The 18,940-nt window shown below is 42.6% G+C and overlaps 1 long non-coding RNA gene across 2 annotated transcripts in view; it reads right to left on the reverse strand.

Annotated features, from left to right (window-relative positions):
- The window catches only part of LOC135229851 (uncharacterized), a 191,218-nt gene that overhangs the window by 39,002 nt on the left and 133,276 nt on the right, over nt 1–18,940 (reverse strand). The window contains exon 1 of one of the 2 annotated variants that reach the window (XR_010320516.1): nt 17,703–18,603. The exons of the other annotated variant lie outside the window; for it this stretch is intronic. This is a non-coding gene — a long non-coding RNA (uncharacterized LOC135229851). Of the gene's footprint in view, nt 1–17,702; nt 18,604–18,940 lie in introns of those variants that run through there. 2 annotated transcript variants of the gene reach the window in all.

Consider the following 18,940-nt stretch of genomic DNA (forward strand, 5'->3'; position numbering starts at 1 on the left):
TGGACTTAGTGGCAGGGGGAGGGGGATATGGTTCAGAAGCAGTGAGAGGTGGACAGATCTGACCCGGCAGAAACCAGCACCCTGCAGGCTGGATCGGATGGCATGTGCGGTGACACAAGCAGTGACGCTCGGGACATGTTTTTCACATCAGAAGAGACTGAGTGGTAGAAAGTCTACACAAGTCTCCAGAACCAGTGAAAAGCAGTGCTAAGTTGGCAAAAGATAAGTACATGCATTTAAAATGCCACACAAATCAAAAATCATCCCCTTTGGGAAGAACATCTCTCCCATTTACCTGCTTCCTCCCTCTCTGTTTTTAGTCTTAGACCAGCTTCGGCTATTTCTGGGTCCCCTGGGCCAGAAGTAGGAACTATCACATGCCCTGGAGCAGGAACAAACAACAAAAAATAATCTGCCAGCTTCCCTAAGCCAGGAACTCAGGAAAGGCACAGACATAAGGGGTCCAAAGACTTTCACCCTTGCATAGACCTGTGTGGGCCCATTTCAACAGCGTAGGCCCTCATTAGCACACTACAACAGGGTATATACCTGAAGCCTATTTTCAACTCTATCAGCTATAAAGTGGAGTGGCAGGTTCGGGATATTTGACAATGTTCTGCCAATTAAACAGGGTCCTCACCTACCCACATCAGTGACCTGAGGGTTGGTGGCTCCACCCACGTCACCTAGCCACCCAATTCAGGAGTCCAAGAATAAGTGGTGAATCCCAGTCCTTACAACCAACAGCATTGGGTGCCCATGGTCTGGCTGTAAAACCCACACACCTATGTGCTCTAGGGAACAGGGACATGCTTTCCTCCCAGACACTCAGGGGCAGTCATTCCCCCCACAGTAGCCAGACACCTGTACCTACACCAATCAACCCTGTCTGTGCAGGACTGTAGGTGAGAGCCTACACCACACACTTGGTGACCGACTACGTGGACAACTGAGCTGAATCCATACAAGAAAAGTAAAAGGGCTCCTAGGCTCACATACCTAGTAACAGCTCTGATCACCTGGTGACTGGATGTAAGAGCTTCAAAGGTGCCAATAATCAAACTAGCTCAACCAAGCAGCCTATTTGGGCATATTAAAATAAAACAAGAAACTAGGACACAATACAACAACAACAACAACAAAACCAAACCCAGTGCCATCAAGTAGGTTCCGACTCAGTATGCAAACATAAAATAAATGAATATAATAACTTATTGATGGCTCAGAGACAAGTGTAAATATCAAATAACATAAAGAGGCAGACCATGATGGATTCAGGAAGCTCCCAAAACAACAAATCAAGAAATCTTCCAAATGAAGAAAAATTCCAGGAATTACTGGAGGTAGAATTTAAAAGATTAATAGACTGAGCCCTTCAAGAGATCCAGGAGGAGATCAGGCAAAACGAAGAACAAGCCAAGGAACACACAGATAAAACAATAGAGGAACTTAAGAAAGTTACACAAGAATATAATGACAAATGTAACAGGCTGCAAGAATCCATAGAAAGACAGCAAGCAAATCCAAAAGAGTAACAATAAAATTTCAGAATTAGACAACCCAATAGAAAATGAGAGGAGCAGAATTGAGGCACTGGAAGTCAGAATTAGTGAGACTGAAGATAAAGCTCTTGACGCCAACTTATTTGAGGAAAAATCAGATAAAGTAATTTTTTTAAATTGAAGAAACTCTAAGAATTATGCGGGACTCTATCAAGAGTGATTGGAACACCAGAATTGCGGCAGGGAGTGGAGGGATAGCAGAAAACACAGTGAGAACTGTTGAAGACTTTTTGGCTAAAAACTTCACTGATCTTGTGAAAAATAAGAAGATATCTATCCAAGATGCTTACTGAACCCCACCCAAGGTAGATGCCAAGATAAAGTCACCAGGACATATAATAATCTTGCTTGCCAAAACCAAAAATAAAGAGAGAATTTTAAGAGTAGCTAGGGATAAACAAAAAGTCACCTATAAAGAAGGGTCAGTAAGACTAAGCTCGGACTACTCAGCAGAAACCATGCAGGCAAGAAGGACATATACAAAGCCCTGAAGGAAAAAAAAAATTGCCTGCCAAGAACTATATATCCAGCAAAACTGTGTCTCAAATATGACGGTGAAATTAGGACATTTCCAGATAAGCAGAAGTTTAGGGAATTTTTAAAAACCTAACCAATATGACAAGAAATAATAAAGGGAGTTCTCCAGTTAGAAAATCAATAACATCAGCTAACAACCCAACACTAGAACACGGGACAGAACAACCAGATATCAACCCACGTAGGGATGTCACAAATAAATCAAAGCTAAAACACTGAAAATGTAGAAACAGAGACATCGATCTGTAAAAGATGACAACATTAAGAGAAAAAAGAGGGACTAAATAATGTAGTCATAGATCTTTCATATGGAGAGGAAGTCAAGACGATATAAAGAAATAAAAGATTGGTTTAAATTTAGAAAAACAGAGGTAAATGTTAAGGTAACCCAAAGGAAACTAGCAATCCTACACATTAAAATAAAAAAAACAAGGAAAACATAAATTTTCGGCAAATACAAAAGCAACAACAAGGAAAAAGATGAAAGACTAAAAAGAAAAACGATTCAGCACAGAAAAAATTAATTAGCAGTAAATACAAAGGCAACAAAAATGAAGAGGATGGAAAGAAAATGCACAAAGAACAACGACTCAACAGAGAAAATTAGGTGGAATAAGGAAAATGTCAACAAGACATTCACAAAAAAGACGAAAATGACAGCACTAAACTCATAACTATGAATAATTAAGATAAATGTAAATGGTTTAATTGCACCAATAAGGAGACAGAGAGTAGCAGAATGGATTAAAAAACATGATCCTTCTGTATGCAGACTGCAAGAGACACACCATAGACTCAAAGACATAAACAAACTAAATCTCAAAGAATGGAAATATATATATATATCAAGCAGACAACAATAAAAAATAAGAGTGGCAATATTAATCTCTGATAAAACAGGCTTTAAAGTAAAATCCGCCACAAAGGAAAAGGAAATACACTATATAATGATTAAAGGGTCAATATACCAGGAAGACAAAATCATAATAAATACTTACATACCCAATGACAGGGCTCCAAAATACATAAAACAAACTCAAACAGCATTGAAAAGAGAAATAGCTCCACAATAATAGTCGAAGACTTCAACATACCACTTCTGATGACAGACAGGATATCCATAAACAAGCTCAATAAAGACACGGAAGATCTAACTACCACAATCAGCCAACTTGATCTCATAGACTTAAACATAACACTTCACCCAACGGTAGTCAAGTAAACTTTCTTTTCTAACGCTCATGGAGCATTCTTGAGAATAGACCACGTATTAGGCCACAAAGCAAGCATTAACAGAATCCAAGACATCAAAATATTACACAGCATGTTTCCTGACCATAAAGCCATAAAAGTCAAAATGCTGTCGCTATCACACATTTTAATTTCTTACATATTTTAAACCCAATAAAGTCTATTCTTATTATGTTATGCAGTCAGTAATCCTCTATTTTTACCCATTTCATTAACTTTCATTCCTTCTTGCATCTTAAGCCTTTCACCCTATTTTCTTTCTGCTTGAAGAATACCTTTGGAATTTTCTTTAATGTGGGCATGCTGATGTTAACTTATCTAGGTTTTGTTTGTCTGAAAACAAAAGGTCTTTGCTCGTTCATGAAGGATGTTTTTCCTCAGCATAGAGTTCTGGGTTGCCATGGATTTTCTCTCTATAATTTAAATATACCATCTTATTGTCTTACGGTTTTCACTATTTCTGTACAGAAGTCATCGGTCAGTTTCTTTGTCCTTTAAAGATAATCTTTTAGTAGTGTTCAATTATTTGCTTTTTGTGGGGTTTTTTGTCTTTAGCTTCAGCAGTCCTACTATGAATTTCTTTGTATTTACCCTACATGGGTCTTATAAGGAAACCCTGGTGGCGTAGTGGTTAAGCGTTACGACTGCTAAGCAAAAGGTCAGCAGTTCGAATCCACCAGGCGCTCCTTGGAAACTCTACGGGGCAGTTCTACTCTGTCCTATAGGGTCGCTTTGAGTCAGAATCGACTTGACAGCAGTGGCTTTGTTCTTTTTTTTTTGGTTTGGGTTTTGTAAGTCTTCTAGAATCCATGACTTGATATCTTTAATCATTTGAGGAAAATTCTCAGCAATGATCTCAGTTTTTCTGCCTCATTCTTTTTCTTCCTTCTTAAAGTATTTTATGCTAGATATTCTCATTGTATTCTCTGTATCTTATTCCTTTTTATATTATATATATTTTTCCTTTTGTCTATGCCTCTATTTTCTTCCAACATGTCTTCCAGTTCACTAAATCTCTCTTCAGCATTTGTAATCTGCTGTTATATACATACATTAAGATTTTAACTTCAGCTGTAGTTTTCAGTTGACTTTCTAAGTTTATCTTTTTCGTAGTTTCTAGTTTTTTGCCAAATTTCTAAGTCTTGCCTTTATTTCTTTGAACATAATAGAGTTATTTCACTGTTTTTGTCTGATAGTTCAAATATCTAGTTTTTCTGTGGATCTCATTCTGTTATTTGTTGTTTCTACAGGTTTCACTCTTTTCTTTCTTTTTTAAAAAAATTGTTGATTATATTAGAGAGGCGAGGCCAAGATGGCAGACTAGTGAGACGCTGCCAGTGATCCCTCTTACAAAAAAGACCCAAAAAAACAAGTGAAGCGATTATATTTATGACAAGCTAGGAACCCTGAACATCAAAGGCAAAGTTAGAAAATGGACTCAACGGCAGAGGGAGGGAGAGACTATTCAGAAGTGGAGAGGAGTTACTGGACCTGAATTGCCAGGAACCCTCAGGCACCATTCCCTGGAGCGACTGCAGTGAGGCTGGCAGTAGCGTTCCAGAGGCGCTTCACTCAGGGAAAGACAGCAAGTTGCACAGACTACTCACACCTGCAGAACAAGAGAAGAACGGCACTCTCGGCAAAAGCTAATTACTTGTGTTTATTTTACCACGCCCCCAGCCCCCAAGCCGGCTTCAGTGGCTGTCAACTTCCCTGGGCCTGAGATAGGCCCCGGTAGCACTCTGAGCCATTCTTCCGTCCTTGAAGAAGATATAAGTTCACAACTGGGGGAAAGATAATCTGCCATCTCAATTAAGCTGGGGAGCTCAGGACAGAAGTAGCTCTTGTTCAGGCACAAACGGTCCATGGGCTTTGAATATCTTTCACCCCAGCATGGACCTGTGTGGGCCCATTTCAGGAGAATAGGCCCTTGTTGCCAGACTGCAATGGTTTCAGCTGGACGGTGGAAAGATGGGTGTTTGATGTTTGACACTGCTTTGCCTATTAAACAGGGTCTTCACCTACCCACATCAGGGGCCTAAGGACTGGTGGCTCCACCCACAATACCTAGCCACCTGTGATAGGGTTCCAAGGATAAGTAGTACCGCCCAGAACTTACAACCAAAAGCATTGGGTACCCACTGCCCTTCTGCAGAACCCACCCGTGTGCTCTACAGAACAGGGATGCACTTTCCTCACAGACACTCAGAGGACAGCTGTCAGACCCCTGCCTTGATCAGAGCCTGACCCCCTACTGCAGCCAGATACTTCTGCCTACACCAATAACCCCTGCCCCTCTAAGACTGTAGGACAGAGCCTGTACCACACACTTTATGACCAACTACCTGGGCACCTGAGTTGAATCCATACAAGAAAAATAAATGAACTCCTAGGCTCATATATCTGGTAACAGTGCTAGCCATCTGGTGATAGTACATTAGAGCTTCAAAAGTGAAAATAATCAACCTAACGCACTCAAGCAGCTTATTTGGGTATACCAAAACTAAACAAAGCAAGAAGCTAGGATACAAAAAGCAAGCATAAAATAAACTAATACAATAACTTATAGATGGCTCAGAGACAACAGTCAATATCAAATCACATAAAGAGGCAGACACGGGGGCAGGACCAAGATGGCTGACTAGGTAGAAGCTTCCGCTTATCCCTCTTGAGACAAAGACTCGAAAAAACAAGTGAATCAATTACATAAAGGACAATCTACAAACCCTGACCATCAAACACAGAACTAAGGAGTTGACCTGAGTGACAGGGGAGTGAAAAGCCACACTGCAGCAGCGACCGCTTCCGGAGCCAGTGTCCCACGCCACAGCCTTGAGCCCTCACGGTTTCCTGGTGTCAGAGTGGTGGGGCTGATTGTGGCTTACTGAGACAGGGAAGCACGGATGTAGGCCTAACCTCAGGACCAACCTCAGAGGGGACCCAGGCAGCACACGCAGGCTCCACACAGACGCGGCTGGCAGGGAAATGAAAAACCACGGGGAAGCAGCAACTGGTTTTGGAGCCTGGAGTGCAGCGCCCCAGAAAGGAAACCTTGGTGCTGGGTGTTGGACAAAGTGTGGGGGAGCTGATTGTGGCTTCCTGAGATGGTGTGAGCATGGACGCAACCCTAACCCTCTGGGACAGTCTCAGCAGGGATACAGCCAGCACACGCAAGCTACACAACGCTCTGGAATCTCAGAAAAAACAGTCCTCACCAAACAACATAAGTAACTTTGTATATTTTGCCAGGTTACTCTCTTCTATATATCTGATTCCACCCCTCATTGCCCCAGCCAGCTTCATTAAGACTGGAATTCCCTGTGCCAGAGAGTGAAGTGCACTGCTCGATTTTTTTTTTCTTCTTTCTTTTCTAACCCATTCTCCTGGCCTGAGAAAAGTACCATTTAACAATCAAAGAAAAAATCCTTCCCTGACTTCCCTAAACTGCAATTAACAATACAGAATCAGCTCCATCCAGGCATTAACAGACCCATAGTCTTTGGCTTTCACCCTACAGGTAACTAGGTGGCTATTATAATGCAAAGGTAATTCTGATAGAGATCTGACCATAATTGTTTTAGCTCAGCAGTGGAAAGGCAAGTTTTGGAGGTCAGATACCTCTGTACCTATTAAACAGAGCCCTCACTGGTCCACACCAGCGAAAAGAGGGCTGAAACTCCACCCACACCACCTAGCCACCTGCTAGAGGAGTCTGAGAATAGTGACGTCTACCCAAGTATTGGGTGCCTAAGATACAGCTGCAGAGCTCACCCACCAGAGCACTCTAGAGAATAGAGCCACACCTACCTCACTGACACTTGAAGGAAGGCTGTCAGCATCCTGCCCTCCTCGAAATGTGACCCCCTACCACTAATAGAAACTGGCACATACAACCATCACCACTACTCCTCTAAGATAATAGGTGAGAGCCTACACCACACACTAGGGGACCAGCTATCAGGACACCTGAGCTGATTCTATTCAAGAATAGTGAATGGGCTCATACACTTATATACCTGGTAACAGCTCAGGCAAGCTGGTAATAGGATGTAAGTGATTCAAAAGCTACAGCAATCACGATACCACAATCTAGTAGCCCATCTGGGTGTATTGTAACAAAACAAAACAACAAGATAAGACTCAGTGAGCAAATATAAAAGAAAATATTACAAAATCTTATAGATGGCTCAGAGACAGCAGTCGACATCAAATCACATGAAGAAGCAGACCATGATTGATTCTACAAACCCCCAAATCAAAGAATCAAAATCATTCCCGGATGTAGATACATTCCTAGAATTGCCAAATGTAGAATATAAAAAAATTGTATACAGAATGCTTCAAGACATCAGGAATGACCTCACAAATGAAATAAGGCAATCTACAAAAAAACCAAGGCATACACGGATAAAGCAGTTGAAGAAATCCAAAAGATTATTCAAGAACATAGTAAAAAAATTAATAAGCTGTAAGAATCCATAGAGAGATAGCATTCAGAAATCCAAAAGATTAACAATAAAGTCACAGAATCAGACAACTCAATAGGAAGTCAGAGGAGCAGACTCGAGGAACTGGAATGCAGAGTGGGGGAGCTGGAGGATAAGGCAACTGACACAAATATAGTTGAAGAAAAATCAAATAGAATTTAAAACTATGAAGAAACCCTAAGAATCATGGGGGACTCTCTCAAGAATAATTTGCGTGTGATTGGAGTTCCGGAAGAGGGAGGGATAACAGAAAATACAGAGAGAATAGTGGAAGATCTGATGGCAGAAACATTCCCTGGCATCGTGAAAGATGAAAAGGTATCTACCCAAGATGCTCATCGAACCTCATACAAGATAGATCCCAAAAGAAAATCACCAAGACATACCAAAACCAAAGATAAAGAGAAAATTTTAAATGCACCCAAGGATAAACGAAAAGTTACCTACAAAGGAGAATCAATAAGTTTGCACTACTCGGCAGAAACCATGCAGCCAAGAAGGCAATGGGATGACATATATAGAGCACTCAAAGAGGAAAAACTGTCAGCCAACAATCATACATCCAGCAAAACTCTAAAACATGAAGGTGAAATTAAGATATTTACAGATAAACACAAGCTTAGAGAATTTGCAAAAAACGAACCAAAACTGCAAGAATTACTAAAGGAAATTCTTTGGTCAGAAAATCAATAATATCAGATACCAACACAAGGTCACAGAACAAAACATCCTAATATCAACTCAGATAGGGAAATCACAAAAACAAAATAAGATTAATTAAAAAAAAATTACTCAAAACAGGAAATCATTGATGTCATTATGTAAAAGATTACAACAGTCAAAAAAGAGGGACTAAATACAGGAGGCATAGATCTTACATATGCAGAGGAAACCAAGGTGATATAGGGTGAAACAAGTTAGGTTTTTACTTAGTCAAACTGGGGTAAATATTAAGGTAACCACAATGAGGTCTAACAATTCCATACTTCAAAATAAAAACCAAGATAAACATAACGACTCAGCAAAATAAATTCAACTACTATGAAAGGGAGGAACACACATTCTACAAAGAAAACTCAACACAAAAAAGTAAATGGAAAAATGAAATTGTCAAAAACAGGCATCAAAATGACAGCGCTAAACTCATACTTATCTATAATTACACTTATGTAAACGGACTAAATTCACCAATAAAGAGACAGAAAGTTGCAGACTGGATAAAAAAACACTATCAGTCTGTATGCTGCATAAAAGAGACACACCTTAGACTTAGAGACACAAATAAACTAAAACTGAAAGGACGGATAAAAATATATCAAGCAAACAACAATCAAAAAAGAGCAGGAGAGGCAATATTTATTTCCAACAAAACAGACTTTAAAGTTAAATCCACCACAAAGGATAAAGAAGGACACTACGTAATGATTAAAGGGACAATTTACCAGGAAGATACAACTATATTAAATATTTATGCACCCAATGATAGAGCCACAACATTCATAAAACAAACGTTAACAGAATTAAAAAGTGAGATAGACACCTCCACAATTATGGTAGGAGACTTCAACACAACACTCTCGGTGAAGGGTAGGAAATGCAGTCAGAAGCTCAATAGAGACACAGAAGATCTAATTGTTACAATTAAACAACTTCACTTCATAGACTTATACAGAACACTCCACCCAACAGCTGCAAAGTATAATTTTTTTTTTAGTGCACATGAAACATTCTCTAGAATAGATCACATATTAGGTCATAAAACAAGCCTTTGCAGAATGCAAAACACTGAAATATTACAAAACATCTTCTCTGAACAAAAGACCGTAAAAGTAAAAATCAATAACAGAAAAACCAGGGAAAAGAAATCAAATGCTTGGAAACTGCACAATACCCTGCTCAAAAAAGACTGGGTTATGGAAGACCTTAAGGAGGGAATAAAGAAATTCACAGAATTCAACGAGACTGAAAACACTTCCTATGAAAACCTTTGGGACATGGTGAAAGCAGTGCTCAGAGGTCAATTTATATCAATAAAGGCACACATATTAAAGAAGAGCCAAAATGAAAGAACCGTTCCTACAACTTGAACAAACAGAAAGAGAGCAACAAAAGAAACTGTCAGGCACCAGAAGAAAGCAAAAAATAAAAACTACAGCAAAATTAAATGAATTAGAGAACAGAAAAACAAATGAAAGAGTTAACAAGGCCAAAAACTGCTTCTTTGAAAAAAATTAACAAAATTGATAAAACACTGGCCAGACTGACTAAAGAAATACAGGAAAAGAAACCAATAACCCGAATAAGAAATGGGATGGGCCATATCACAACACATGCAACTGAAATTAAAACAATCATATCAAATTACTACAAAAAATTGTACTCTAACAAATTTGAAAACCTAGAAAAAATGGATGAATTCCTAGAAACACACTGCCTACCTAAACTAACACACACTGAAGTAGAACAACTAAATAGACCGATAACAAAAAAAGAGATTGAAAAGGTAATCAAAACACTCCCAACCAAAAAAAGCTCTGGACCTGACGGCTTCACTGCAAAGTTCTACCAAACTTTCAGGGAAGACTTACTACTACTACCGAAGGTATTTCAAAGCATGGAAAAGGACGGAATACTACCTAACTCCTTCTCTGAAGCCAGCATAACCCTGATACCAAAACCAGCTAAAGACAACACAAAGAAAGAAAATTACAGACCTATATCCCTCATGAACATAGATGCAAAAATCCTCAACAAAATTCTAGCCAATAGAATTCAACAACGTATCAAAAAAATAATCCACCATCACCAAGTGGGATTTATACCAGGTATGCAAGGTTGGTTCAATATTAGAAAAACAATTAATGTAATCCACCACATAAAAAAAGACAAGAACCAAATAATTTTATCAATTGATACAGAAAAGGCATTTGACAAAGTCCAACACCCACTCATGATAAAAACTCTCAGCAAAATAGGAATAGAAGGAAAATTCCTCAACATAATAAAGGGTATTAGTACAAAGCCAATACCCAGCATCATCCTAAATGGAGAGCCTGAAAGCATTTCCCTTGAGAAGGGGAAACAGACCAGAATCCCCTTTATCACCGCTCTTATTCAACATTGTGCTAGAGGTCCTAGCCAGAGCAACTGGGCTAGACAAAGAAATAAAGGGCATCCAGATTGGTAAGGAAAAAAGTAAAATTATCTCTATTTTCCAACGACATTATCTTATACACAGAAAACCCTAAGGAATCCTCAAGAAAATTATTAAAACTAATAGAAGGGTTCAGCAGAGTTTCAGGTTACAGTATAAACGTACAAAATCAGTTGATTCCTCTATATCAACAAAAAGAACATTGAAGAGGAAATCATCAAATGAATACCATTCAGAGCAGCCCCCAAGAAGATAAAATACTTAGGAATAAACCTCACCAAAAACCAAAACCGCTATACCAAGAAAACTACAAGGTACTACTGCAAAAAAACAAAAGAAACCTACGTAATTGGAAAAACATACCTTGCTCATGGATAGGAAGACAACATTGTAAAATTGTCCATTCTACTAAAAGCCATCTATAGATACAATGCACTTCCGATCCAAATTCCAATGACATTTTTTAAAAAGATGGACAAACAAATCACCAACTTCATATGGAAGGGAAAAAAGTCGTGGATAAGTAAAGCATTACTAAAAAAGAACAAAGTGAGAGGACTCACTCTGCCTGATATTAGAACCAATTATACTGCCACAGTAGTCAAAACAGCCTGATACTGGTACAACAACAGACACATAGACCAATGGAACAGAATTGAGAATCCAGATATAAATCCATCCACATATGAGCAGCTGATATTTGACAAAGGCCCAGTGTCAGTTAATTGGGGAGAAGACAGTCTTTTTAACAAAAGGTGCTGGCGTAACTGTATATCCATCTGCAAAAAATGAAACAGGACCCATACCACACACCATGCACAAAAACTAACTCCAGATGGATCAAAGACCTAAACATAAAATCTAAAACAATAAAGATCATGGAAGAAAAAATAGGGACATTAGTAGACCTAATACATGGCATAAACAGAATACAAAACATTACTAAAAATGACGAAGAGAAACCAGATAACTGGGAGCTCCTAAAAATCAAACACCTATGCTCATCTAAAGACTTCACCAAAAGAGTAAAAAGACCACCTACAGACTGGGAAAAAGTTTTCAGATAAGACATCTCCGCCTGGCGCCTGATCTATAAAATCTACATGACTCTGCTAAAACTCAACCACAAAAAGACAAACAACCCAATTAAAAAATGGGCAAAGGATATGAACAGGCACTTCACTAAAGAAGTCATTCAGGCGGCTAACAGATATATGAGGAAATGCTCTCGATCATTAGACATTAGAGAAACGCAAATCAAAACTACAATGAGATTCCATCTCACTCCAACAAGACTGGCATTAATCCAAAACACACAAAATAATAAATGTTGGAGAGGCTGTGGAGAGACTGGAACACTTATACACTGCTGGTGGGAATGTAAAATGGTATACAACTACTTTGGAAATCAATTTGGTGCTTCCTTAAAAAGCTAGAAATAGAACTACCATACAACCCAGCAATCCCGCTCCTCGGAATATATCCTAGAGAAATAAGAGCCTTTACACAAATAGATATATGCACATCTATGTTTATTGCAGCACTGTTTACAATAGCAAAAAGATGGAACCAACCAAGGTGCCCATCAATGGATGAATGGATAAATTATAGTATATTCACACAATGGAATACTACACATTGATAAAGAACAGTGATGAATCTGTGAAATACTTCATAACATGGAGAAACCTGGAAGGCATTATGCTGAGTGAAATTAGTTGCAAAAGGTCAAATAGTGTATAAGACCACTATTATAAGATCTTGAGAAATAGTTTAAACTGAGAAGAACATATTCCTTTGTTGTTATGAGAGGGGGAGGGAGGGGGGTAGGAGAGGGGTATTTACTAAAGAGATAGACAAGAACTATTATGGGTGAATGGAAGGACAACACTCAACACAGTGGAGGTCAGCACAACTGGACTAAACCAAAGCAGTTTCCTAACGCTTCAAAGGTCAGCAAAGCAGGGGCAGATGTTTGGGAACCATGTTTTCAGGCGACATCTAAGTCAACTGGCATAATAAAATCTATTAAGAAAACATTCTGCATCCCACTTTGAAATGTGGCGTCTCGGGTCTTAAATGCTAACAAGCGGCCATCTCAGATGCATCAATGATTCTCAACCCACCTGGATCAAGGGAGAATGCAGAACACCAAGAACATAAGATAATAACGAGCCCAAGAGACAGAAAGGACTACATGAACTAGAGACTACATCATCCTGAGACCAGAAGAACTAGATAGTGCCGGGCCACAACCAATGACTGCCCTGACAGGGAACATAACAGAGATCCCTTGAGGGAGCAGGAGAACAGTGGGATGCAGACCCCAAATTCTCATAAAAAGACCAGACTTAATGGTCTGACTGAGACTGGAAGGACTCTAGTGATCATGGCCCCCACACCTTTCATTTATCCACTACGGGAACCATCCCCAAAGCCAGTTCACCAGACATGGATTGGACTAGACAATGGGTTGGAGAGGGATGCTGGTGAGGTGTGAGCTACTTGGTTTGGGTGGACACTTGAGACAATGTTGGTATCTCCTGCCTGGAAGGGAGATGGGTGGGTAGAGGGCCTTAGAAACTGGCAAAACGGTCACGAAAAGAAAGAGTGGAAGGAGGGAGTGGGCTCTCCCATTGGGGGGAAAGTAATTGGGAATATGTAAGTAGTTGTGTATAAGTTTTCATGTGAGAGACTGGCTTGATTTGTAAACTTTCACGTAAAACACAACAAAAATTATTAAAATAAAAAAAAAGCTGACCCATGATTGCTTCAACAAGCTCTCAGAACAAAGACTCAAGCAATCTTCTGGATGAAGGTGCAATCCTGGAATTACCAGATGCAGAATACAAAAGATTAATATACAGAACTCTTAAAGACATCAGGAAGGAAATGAGGCAAAATGCAGAACAAGCCATGAAACGCACAGATAAAGCAGCCGAAGAAATTAAAAAGGTTACTCAAGAACATAATTAAAAATTTAATAGGCTGCAAGAAACCATAGAGAGACTGCAATCAGAAATTCAGAAGATAAACAATAAAATTACAGAGATAGAAAACTCAACAGAAAGTAAGAAGAGCACAATTGAAGAACGGGAAGGCAGAATTACTGAGATTGAAGATAAAACACTTGGGACCAATATATTTGAAGAGAAATCAGATAAAAGAATTTAAAAAATGAAGAAATCTGAAGAATCATGTGGGACTTTATCAAGAGAAATAACTATGAGTGATTTCAGTACCAGAACAGGGAGGGCTAACAGAAAATACAGAGGGAACTGTTGAAGATTTGTTGGCAGAAAACTTCCCTGATATCATGAAAGATGCTCATCGAATTCCACATACGGTAGATCTCAAAAGAAAGTGACCAAGACATATAATAATCAAACTTGCCAAAATCAAATATAAAGAGAATTTTAAGAGAGGCTAGGGATAAAAGAAGTCACCAACAAAGGAAAGTAAATAATAATAAACTTGGACTACTCAGCAGAAATCATGGAGGCAAGAAGGCAATGGGATGACTTATATAAAATATTGAAGGAAAAAAACTGTCAGCCAGGAATCAAACCATAACCCTGGCCCTCGGGCCCTCTGGCCCTCTGGCCTTAGCCCTCTAACTCTAGCCCCTAAGCCCTGAGCCCCAAAGCCCCTAAGACCCTAAGCCTTTAGGTCCTAACCACCAAGGCCCTGAACTCTAACCCTAACCCAAACCGTAACCATATACCCTAAACCCTACAGTCTAAACACCTACACCCCAAAACACTACACACAAAAACCATACACACTAAACCCTATACTCTAAGCCCAAAACCCTAAACCCAAACCTCAAGCCCCAAAGCCCAAACCCAAAACCTAACCGTAAGCCCTAAACCCTAACACCTAACCCTAAACCCTAATCACCCTAACCCTAACGACCCTAACCCTAACAACCCTAACCCTAACTACTCTAGCCCTAACCCTCCAACCCTAACCCTCTAACGCTAACATGAAACCCTAACCCAAAACCCTAACCCTCTAACTCTAACCCTCTAACCCCAACCCCCAAACCCAACCCCAAACACTAAACCTCAAATCCCTAGCCCTAAACCTAAGAATGAGCCTAAGCCTAACCCTAAAACACAACCCTAAACCCTAAACCATAACACGCGAAACCCTAACACGCGAAACCCTAACACCCTTAGCCCTAACACATTTAACCCTAACATCCTAAATGCCAAAACCCTAAACACTAACACCCTTAACCCCAACCACTAACCCCTAAACCCTAACTTAAAGCCTAAGTCATCTAACCCTCTAACCCTAATACCCTAACTCTAAACCCTAAAACCTACACCCTAACCCCAGCTCCCAGCCCTAACCCTCACTCTAAGCCTTAAACCCTAAACCCTAAGGCCTAAACCCTAGGCTCTAAGCCCTAAACCCTAAGTCCTAAAACCCTAAACTCTAAGCCCTAAGCCCTAAACCTAACCCTCTAACCCTAAACTCTAAAACCTTACCCCAAACCCATCCCAAACCCCTAAACCTGAACCCCTAAACCCTAGCCCTAACCAATAACCCTAAACCTCTAAACTATACCCCTAACCCTCTAACCCTAACCCTCTAACCCTAACCACAACACCAACCCCAACCTCTGAACCCAAAAACCCTAACCCCCAACCCTAAGCCTCTGAACCCTAAGCCTAAACCCTCTAACCCTAAACCCTAACCTTCACCCCCTCACACCCTCACCTTCTCACTCCCTCACTCTATAATCTTCTCAACCTCTAACCCCCTCACCCTCTAACCCCTCACCCTGACTCCCTCAATCTCTAACCCCCAAACTCTAAACCCCAACCCTCTAACACCCACCCTCTAACCCCAACCCTCTAACCCCAAACCACAAATCCCAAACAAACCCAACCCCAAGCCTAAACCTAAATCCCTAAAACCTAACCGAAACCCTAATGACTAAACCACAAAACCCTAAACCCCCAAAACCCTAAACCCCAAACTGCAACCCCTAACACCTAACCTGTAACTCCAAACTCTAACCTCAAACCCTAAACCTAACACCTAACCCCAACCCAAAAACCCTAACCAAAAAACCCAACCCTAAACTCTAACCCCCAAACCCCAACCCCTAACCCCAAACCCTAAGGACTTTAACTCTAACAACCCTAACCCTAACATCCCTAAGCCCAAACCCTAACCCTTTTTGTTAGCAGCCATAGCACTTAACCACTAGCCACCAGGGTTTCCATGAGCAGTCACAGGAATAGACATATGCACACCCGTGTTCACTGCAACATTATTCACAGTAGCAAAAAGATGGAAACAACCTAAGTGCTCATCCACAGAGGAACGGATAAACAAACTACGGTACATACACACAGTGGAACACTACACGACAATAAAGACCAATGATGAATCTCCGAAACATCTCACACCATGGATGAATCTGGAGCGCATCATACTAAGTCAATCACAAAACGACATATACAGTAAGTGACCACTATCATGAAAACATTTACGCACAGAAACAATCTTTGATGTTCACCAGGGAGACGAAGAGTGGGTAGAGAAAAGTCAACTAAACAATAACCAAAAAAACCAAACCCACTGCCGTCGAGTTGATTCCAGCTCATAGAGACCCTATAGGACAGATTAGAACTGCCCCATAGAGTTTCCAAGGAGCACCTGGTGGATTTGAACTGCAGGCCTTTGGTTAGCACCGGTGGCTCTTAACCACTACGCCATCAGGGTTTCCAACCAAACGACAGATATGTGGTAACTCTGGTGAAGGAAGAGACGGTACACAAGACTGGGAATCAACCTCAGCCTCACTCTAACCCTAACCCTAAACCACTTGTGCCCGAGCCTAGTAACCCCAGCCCTAACCCCAACCCCCAACCACCTAAAACCTATACCCCTAAACCTGACTCCCAAACCTCTAACCCCCAAACCTGGACCCTTAACACCAAACCCTAACCCCTAACCCTAATCCTCCAACCCTTCTGCATCTATGGGCCTCTCGACTCTCCGTCTATTTTCTCCCTCCAAATCGTACTAACACTCAGTGGAATTTTGAAGTTTGAGCTGTGCTTTGCTTCTTGTTGTCTCCACCGGGCCCATCAAGGCACTGCATCATTTCTTTGCTCTGCTTCACTATTCAGTTCCAAAACCATGGCTTAGAATCACCTGACACTGAACTTCAGCGATTTGGCGCAAGGCCGCGAGAGGGCGCGCGCACCGCCGGTTCTGTTCTGCCCACCAGGCCCTCCGTGCATGGGAACCTCCTGGACCTAAGCCGGCACCAACCTGGGTACCGCTCCAGTGGCGATAGCAGAAGCTTTTCTTCCCGAGGGACCCAACGCCCCAGGGCGCTCTCTCAATACTCCCATTAATGCTGTTATTATCCTAACCCACTCCTTCTGTGAGACCTAGTGGGTCCTCGACCAGGCCCAGCCTTCACGACCCGCACCCCCCTGCCGTGGTCATGTACAGGAACCTGCAGGGCCGCACCCTCCCCACCCAAGCTCTGCCCCTCCACACCCTGATGCCCTGCAGGCCTCTACTAGGGCCCCGTCCAGAGGAGAGTTGTCGCCCTGCACGGGGTGGGGGGACACGAGTGAACATCCGGAAACCACCCCCCAAGCACGAAGCCGACTGCCCGTATTGAGACCATGTGAGCAGGGCTGCCCCTCCTACTGGAGCCTGCAGGGCATCACTCACGTTTGTCAGCTTCTCACTGTCCTCTGGGCTCGGGGTCCCAGAGCAGCCAATCCCCCCAGGGCGGGGGGGGGGCAGTCCGTCCGCAGGGGCTGGAAGATCGGGTTGGCGCCCATGGCCGGAGCGCTTAAAACCCTTATAAACCCTCATAAACGGCCAGCTCCAGACCTTCAAATGTCAGCCCGAGAGACACCTAATCTCCTCCAACCTAAAAAAAAAAAAAAAACACGTTGCCTTCGAGTCAATTCTGACTCATAGCGACCCTATAGGACAGAGTAGAACTGCCCCACAGAGTTTCCAAGGAGTGCCTGGTGGATTCAAATGGCCAATCTTTTGGCTAGCAGCCTTAGCACTTAACCACTACGCCACCAGGGTAACCCACTGAACCCACTGCCACCAGGGTAGAGGCTCCAAATCCCGCCAGTGTGAGGAACCCTCAAATCCCCTCAGCACCAGAGACCGCATCCACAGCGACTGGTACACAGCGCCGCACAAATGTTTAAGTTAACAAACGACCTGGTTGCTCAGGACCCCTTCCTGCTACCCCCACCCCCGCCACCCAGAGGGGGAGCGGGACCCGGCATCCACACTGTTAACAGACACTGAATCGCTGCTGCTTCCACAAGGAGTAGGATCCCCACGCTGCTCCACAGATTCCCAGGACCCCTTCCTTTCCCGGTGGGGCCGGGGCCCCGCCGACGCCCCAGCCCCGAGAGTAGACCAGCCGGGCGCGGGCGAGGGCGCGGGGTGCCTCAGCCTCCCAGGCACAGCGCCCAAAACAATAAGGGGCAGCATGGCCTTGGGCGGGGGATCCCTCTCTCCCCTGTCCCTGGCACCCTACGGAGTCTGGTGGGGGTGGGAGGACGAATGGGGGCGAGTGCCCCGCCCTCAGTCTGGAATCTCACCACCCCTGGGCGAACTCTGGGCCTTGGTTTCCCCTCTGGCAGAGGGAGCAGGTGGGGGGCGGGGGGGCAGGCGCCCATCCCCCAGCTTGGCCCGCAAACCCGCCCCGGGCAGAGTAGGGACCTGGGCGCAGCCCTGGACACAGCCTTTCTCCCCAAGCCCTTCAAGCCCCCAGGCCCGAGGGCACTCCGCAGCTGGATCCCGCGGCTGGACCCCCACCCCCGCCCCCCGCAAATCCATGGGGATGCAAATTTGCAGACCAGCTGAGTCTCCCGGGCCAGAGGCTCCCTCTCGGAGCCCCTAGAGTGGCTGCGTCCGCCCGCCCCCGAGCCGCATCC

Source organism: Loxodonta africana, unplaced genomic scaffold, assembly GCF_030014295.1.
Source record: "Loxodonta africana isolate mLoxAfr1 unplaced genomic scaffold, mLoxAfr1.hap2 scaffold_57, whole genome shotgun sequence".
Lineage (NCBI taxonomy): Eukaryota > Metazoa > Chordata > Mammalia > Proboscidea > Elephantidae > Loxodonta > Loxodonta africana.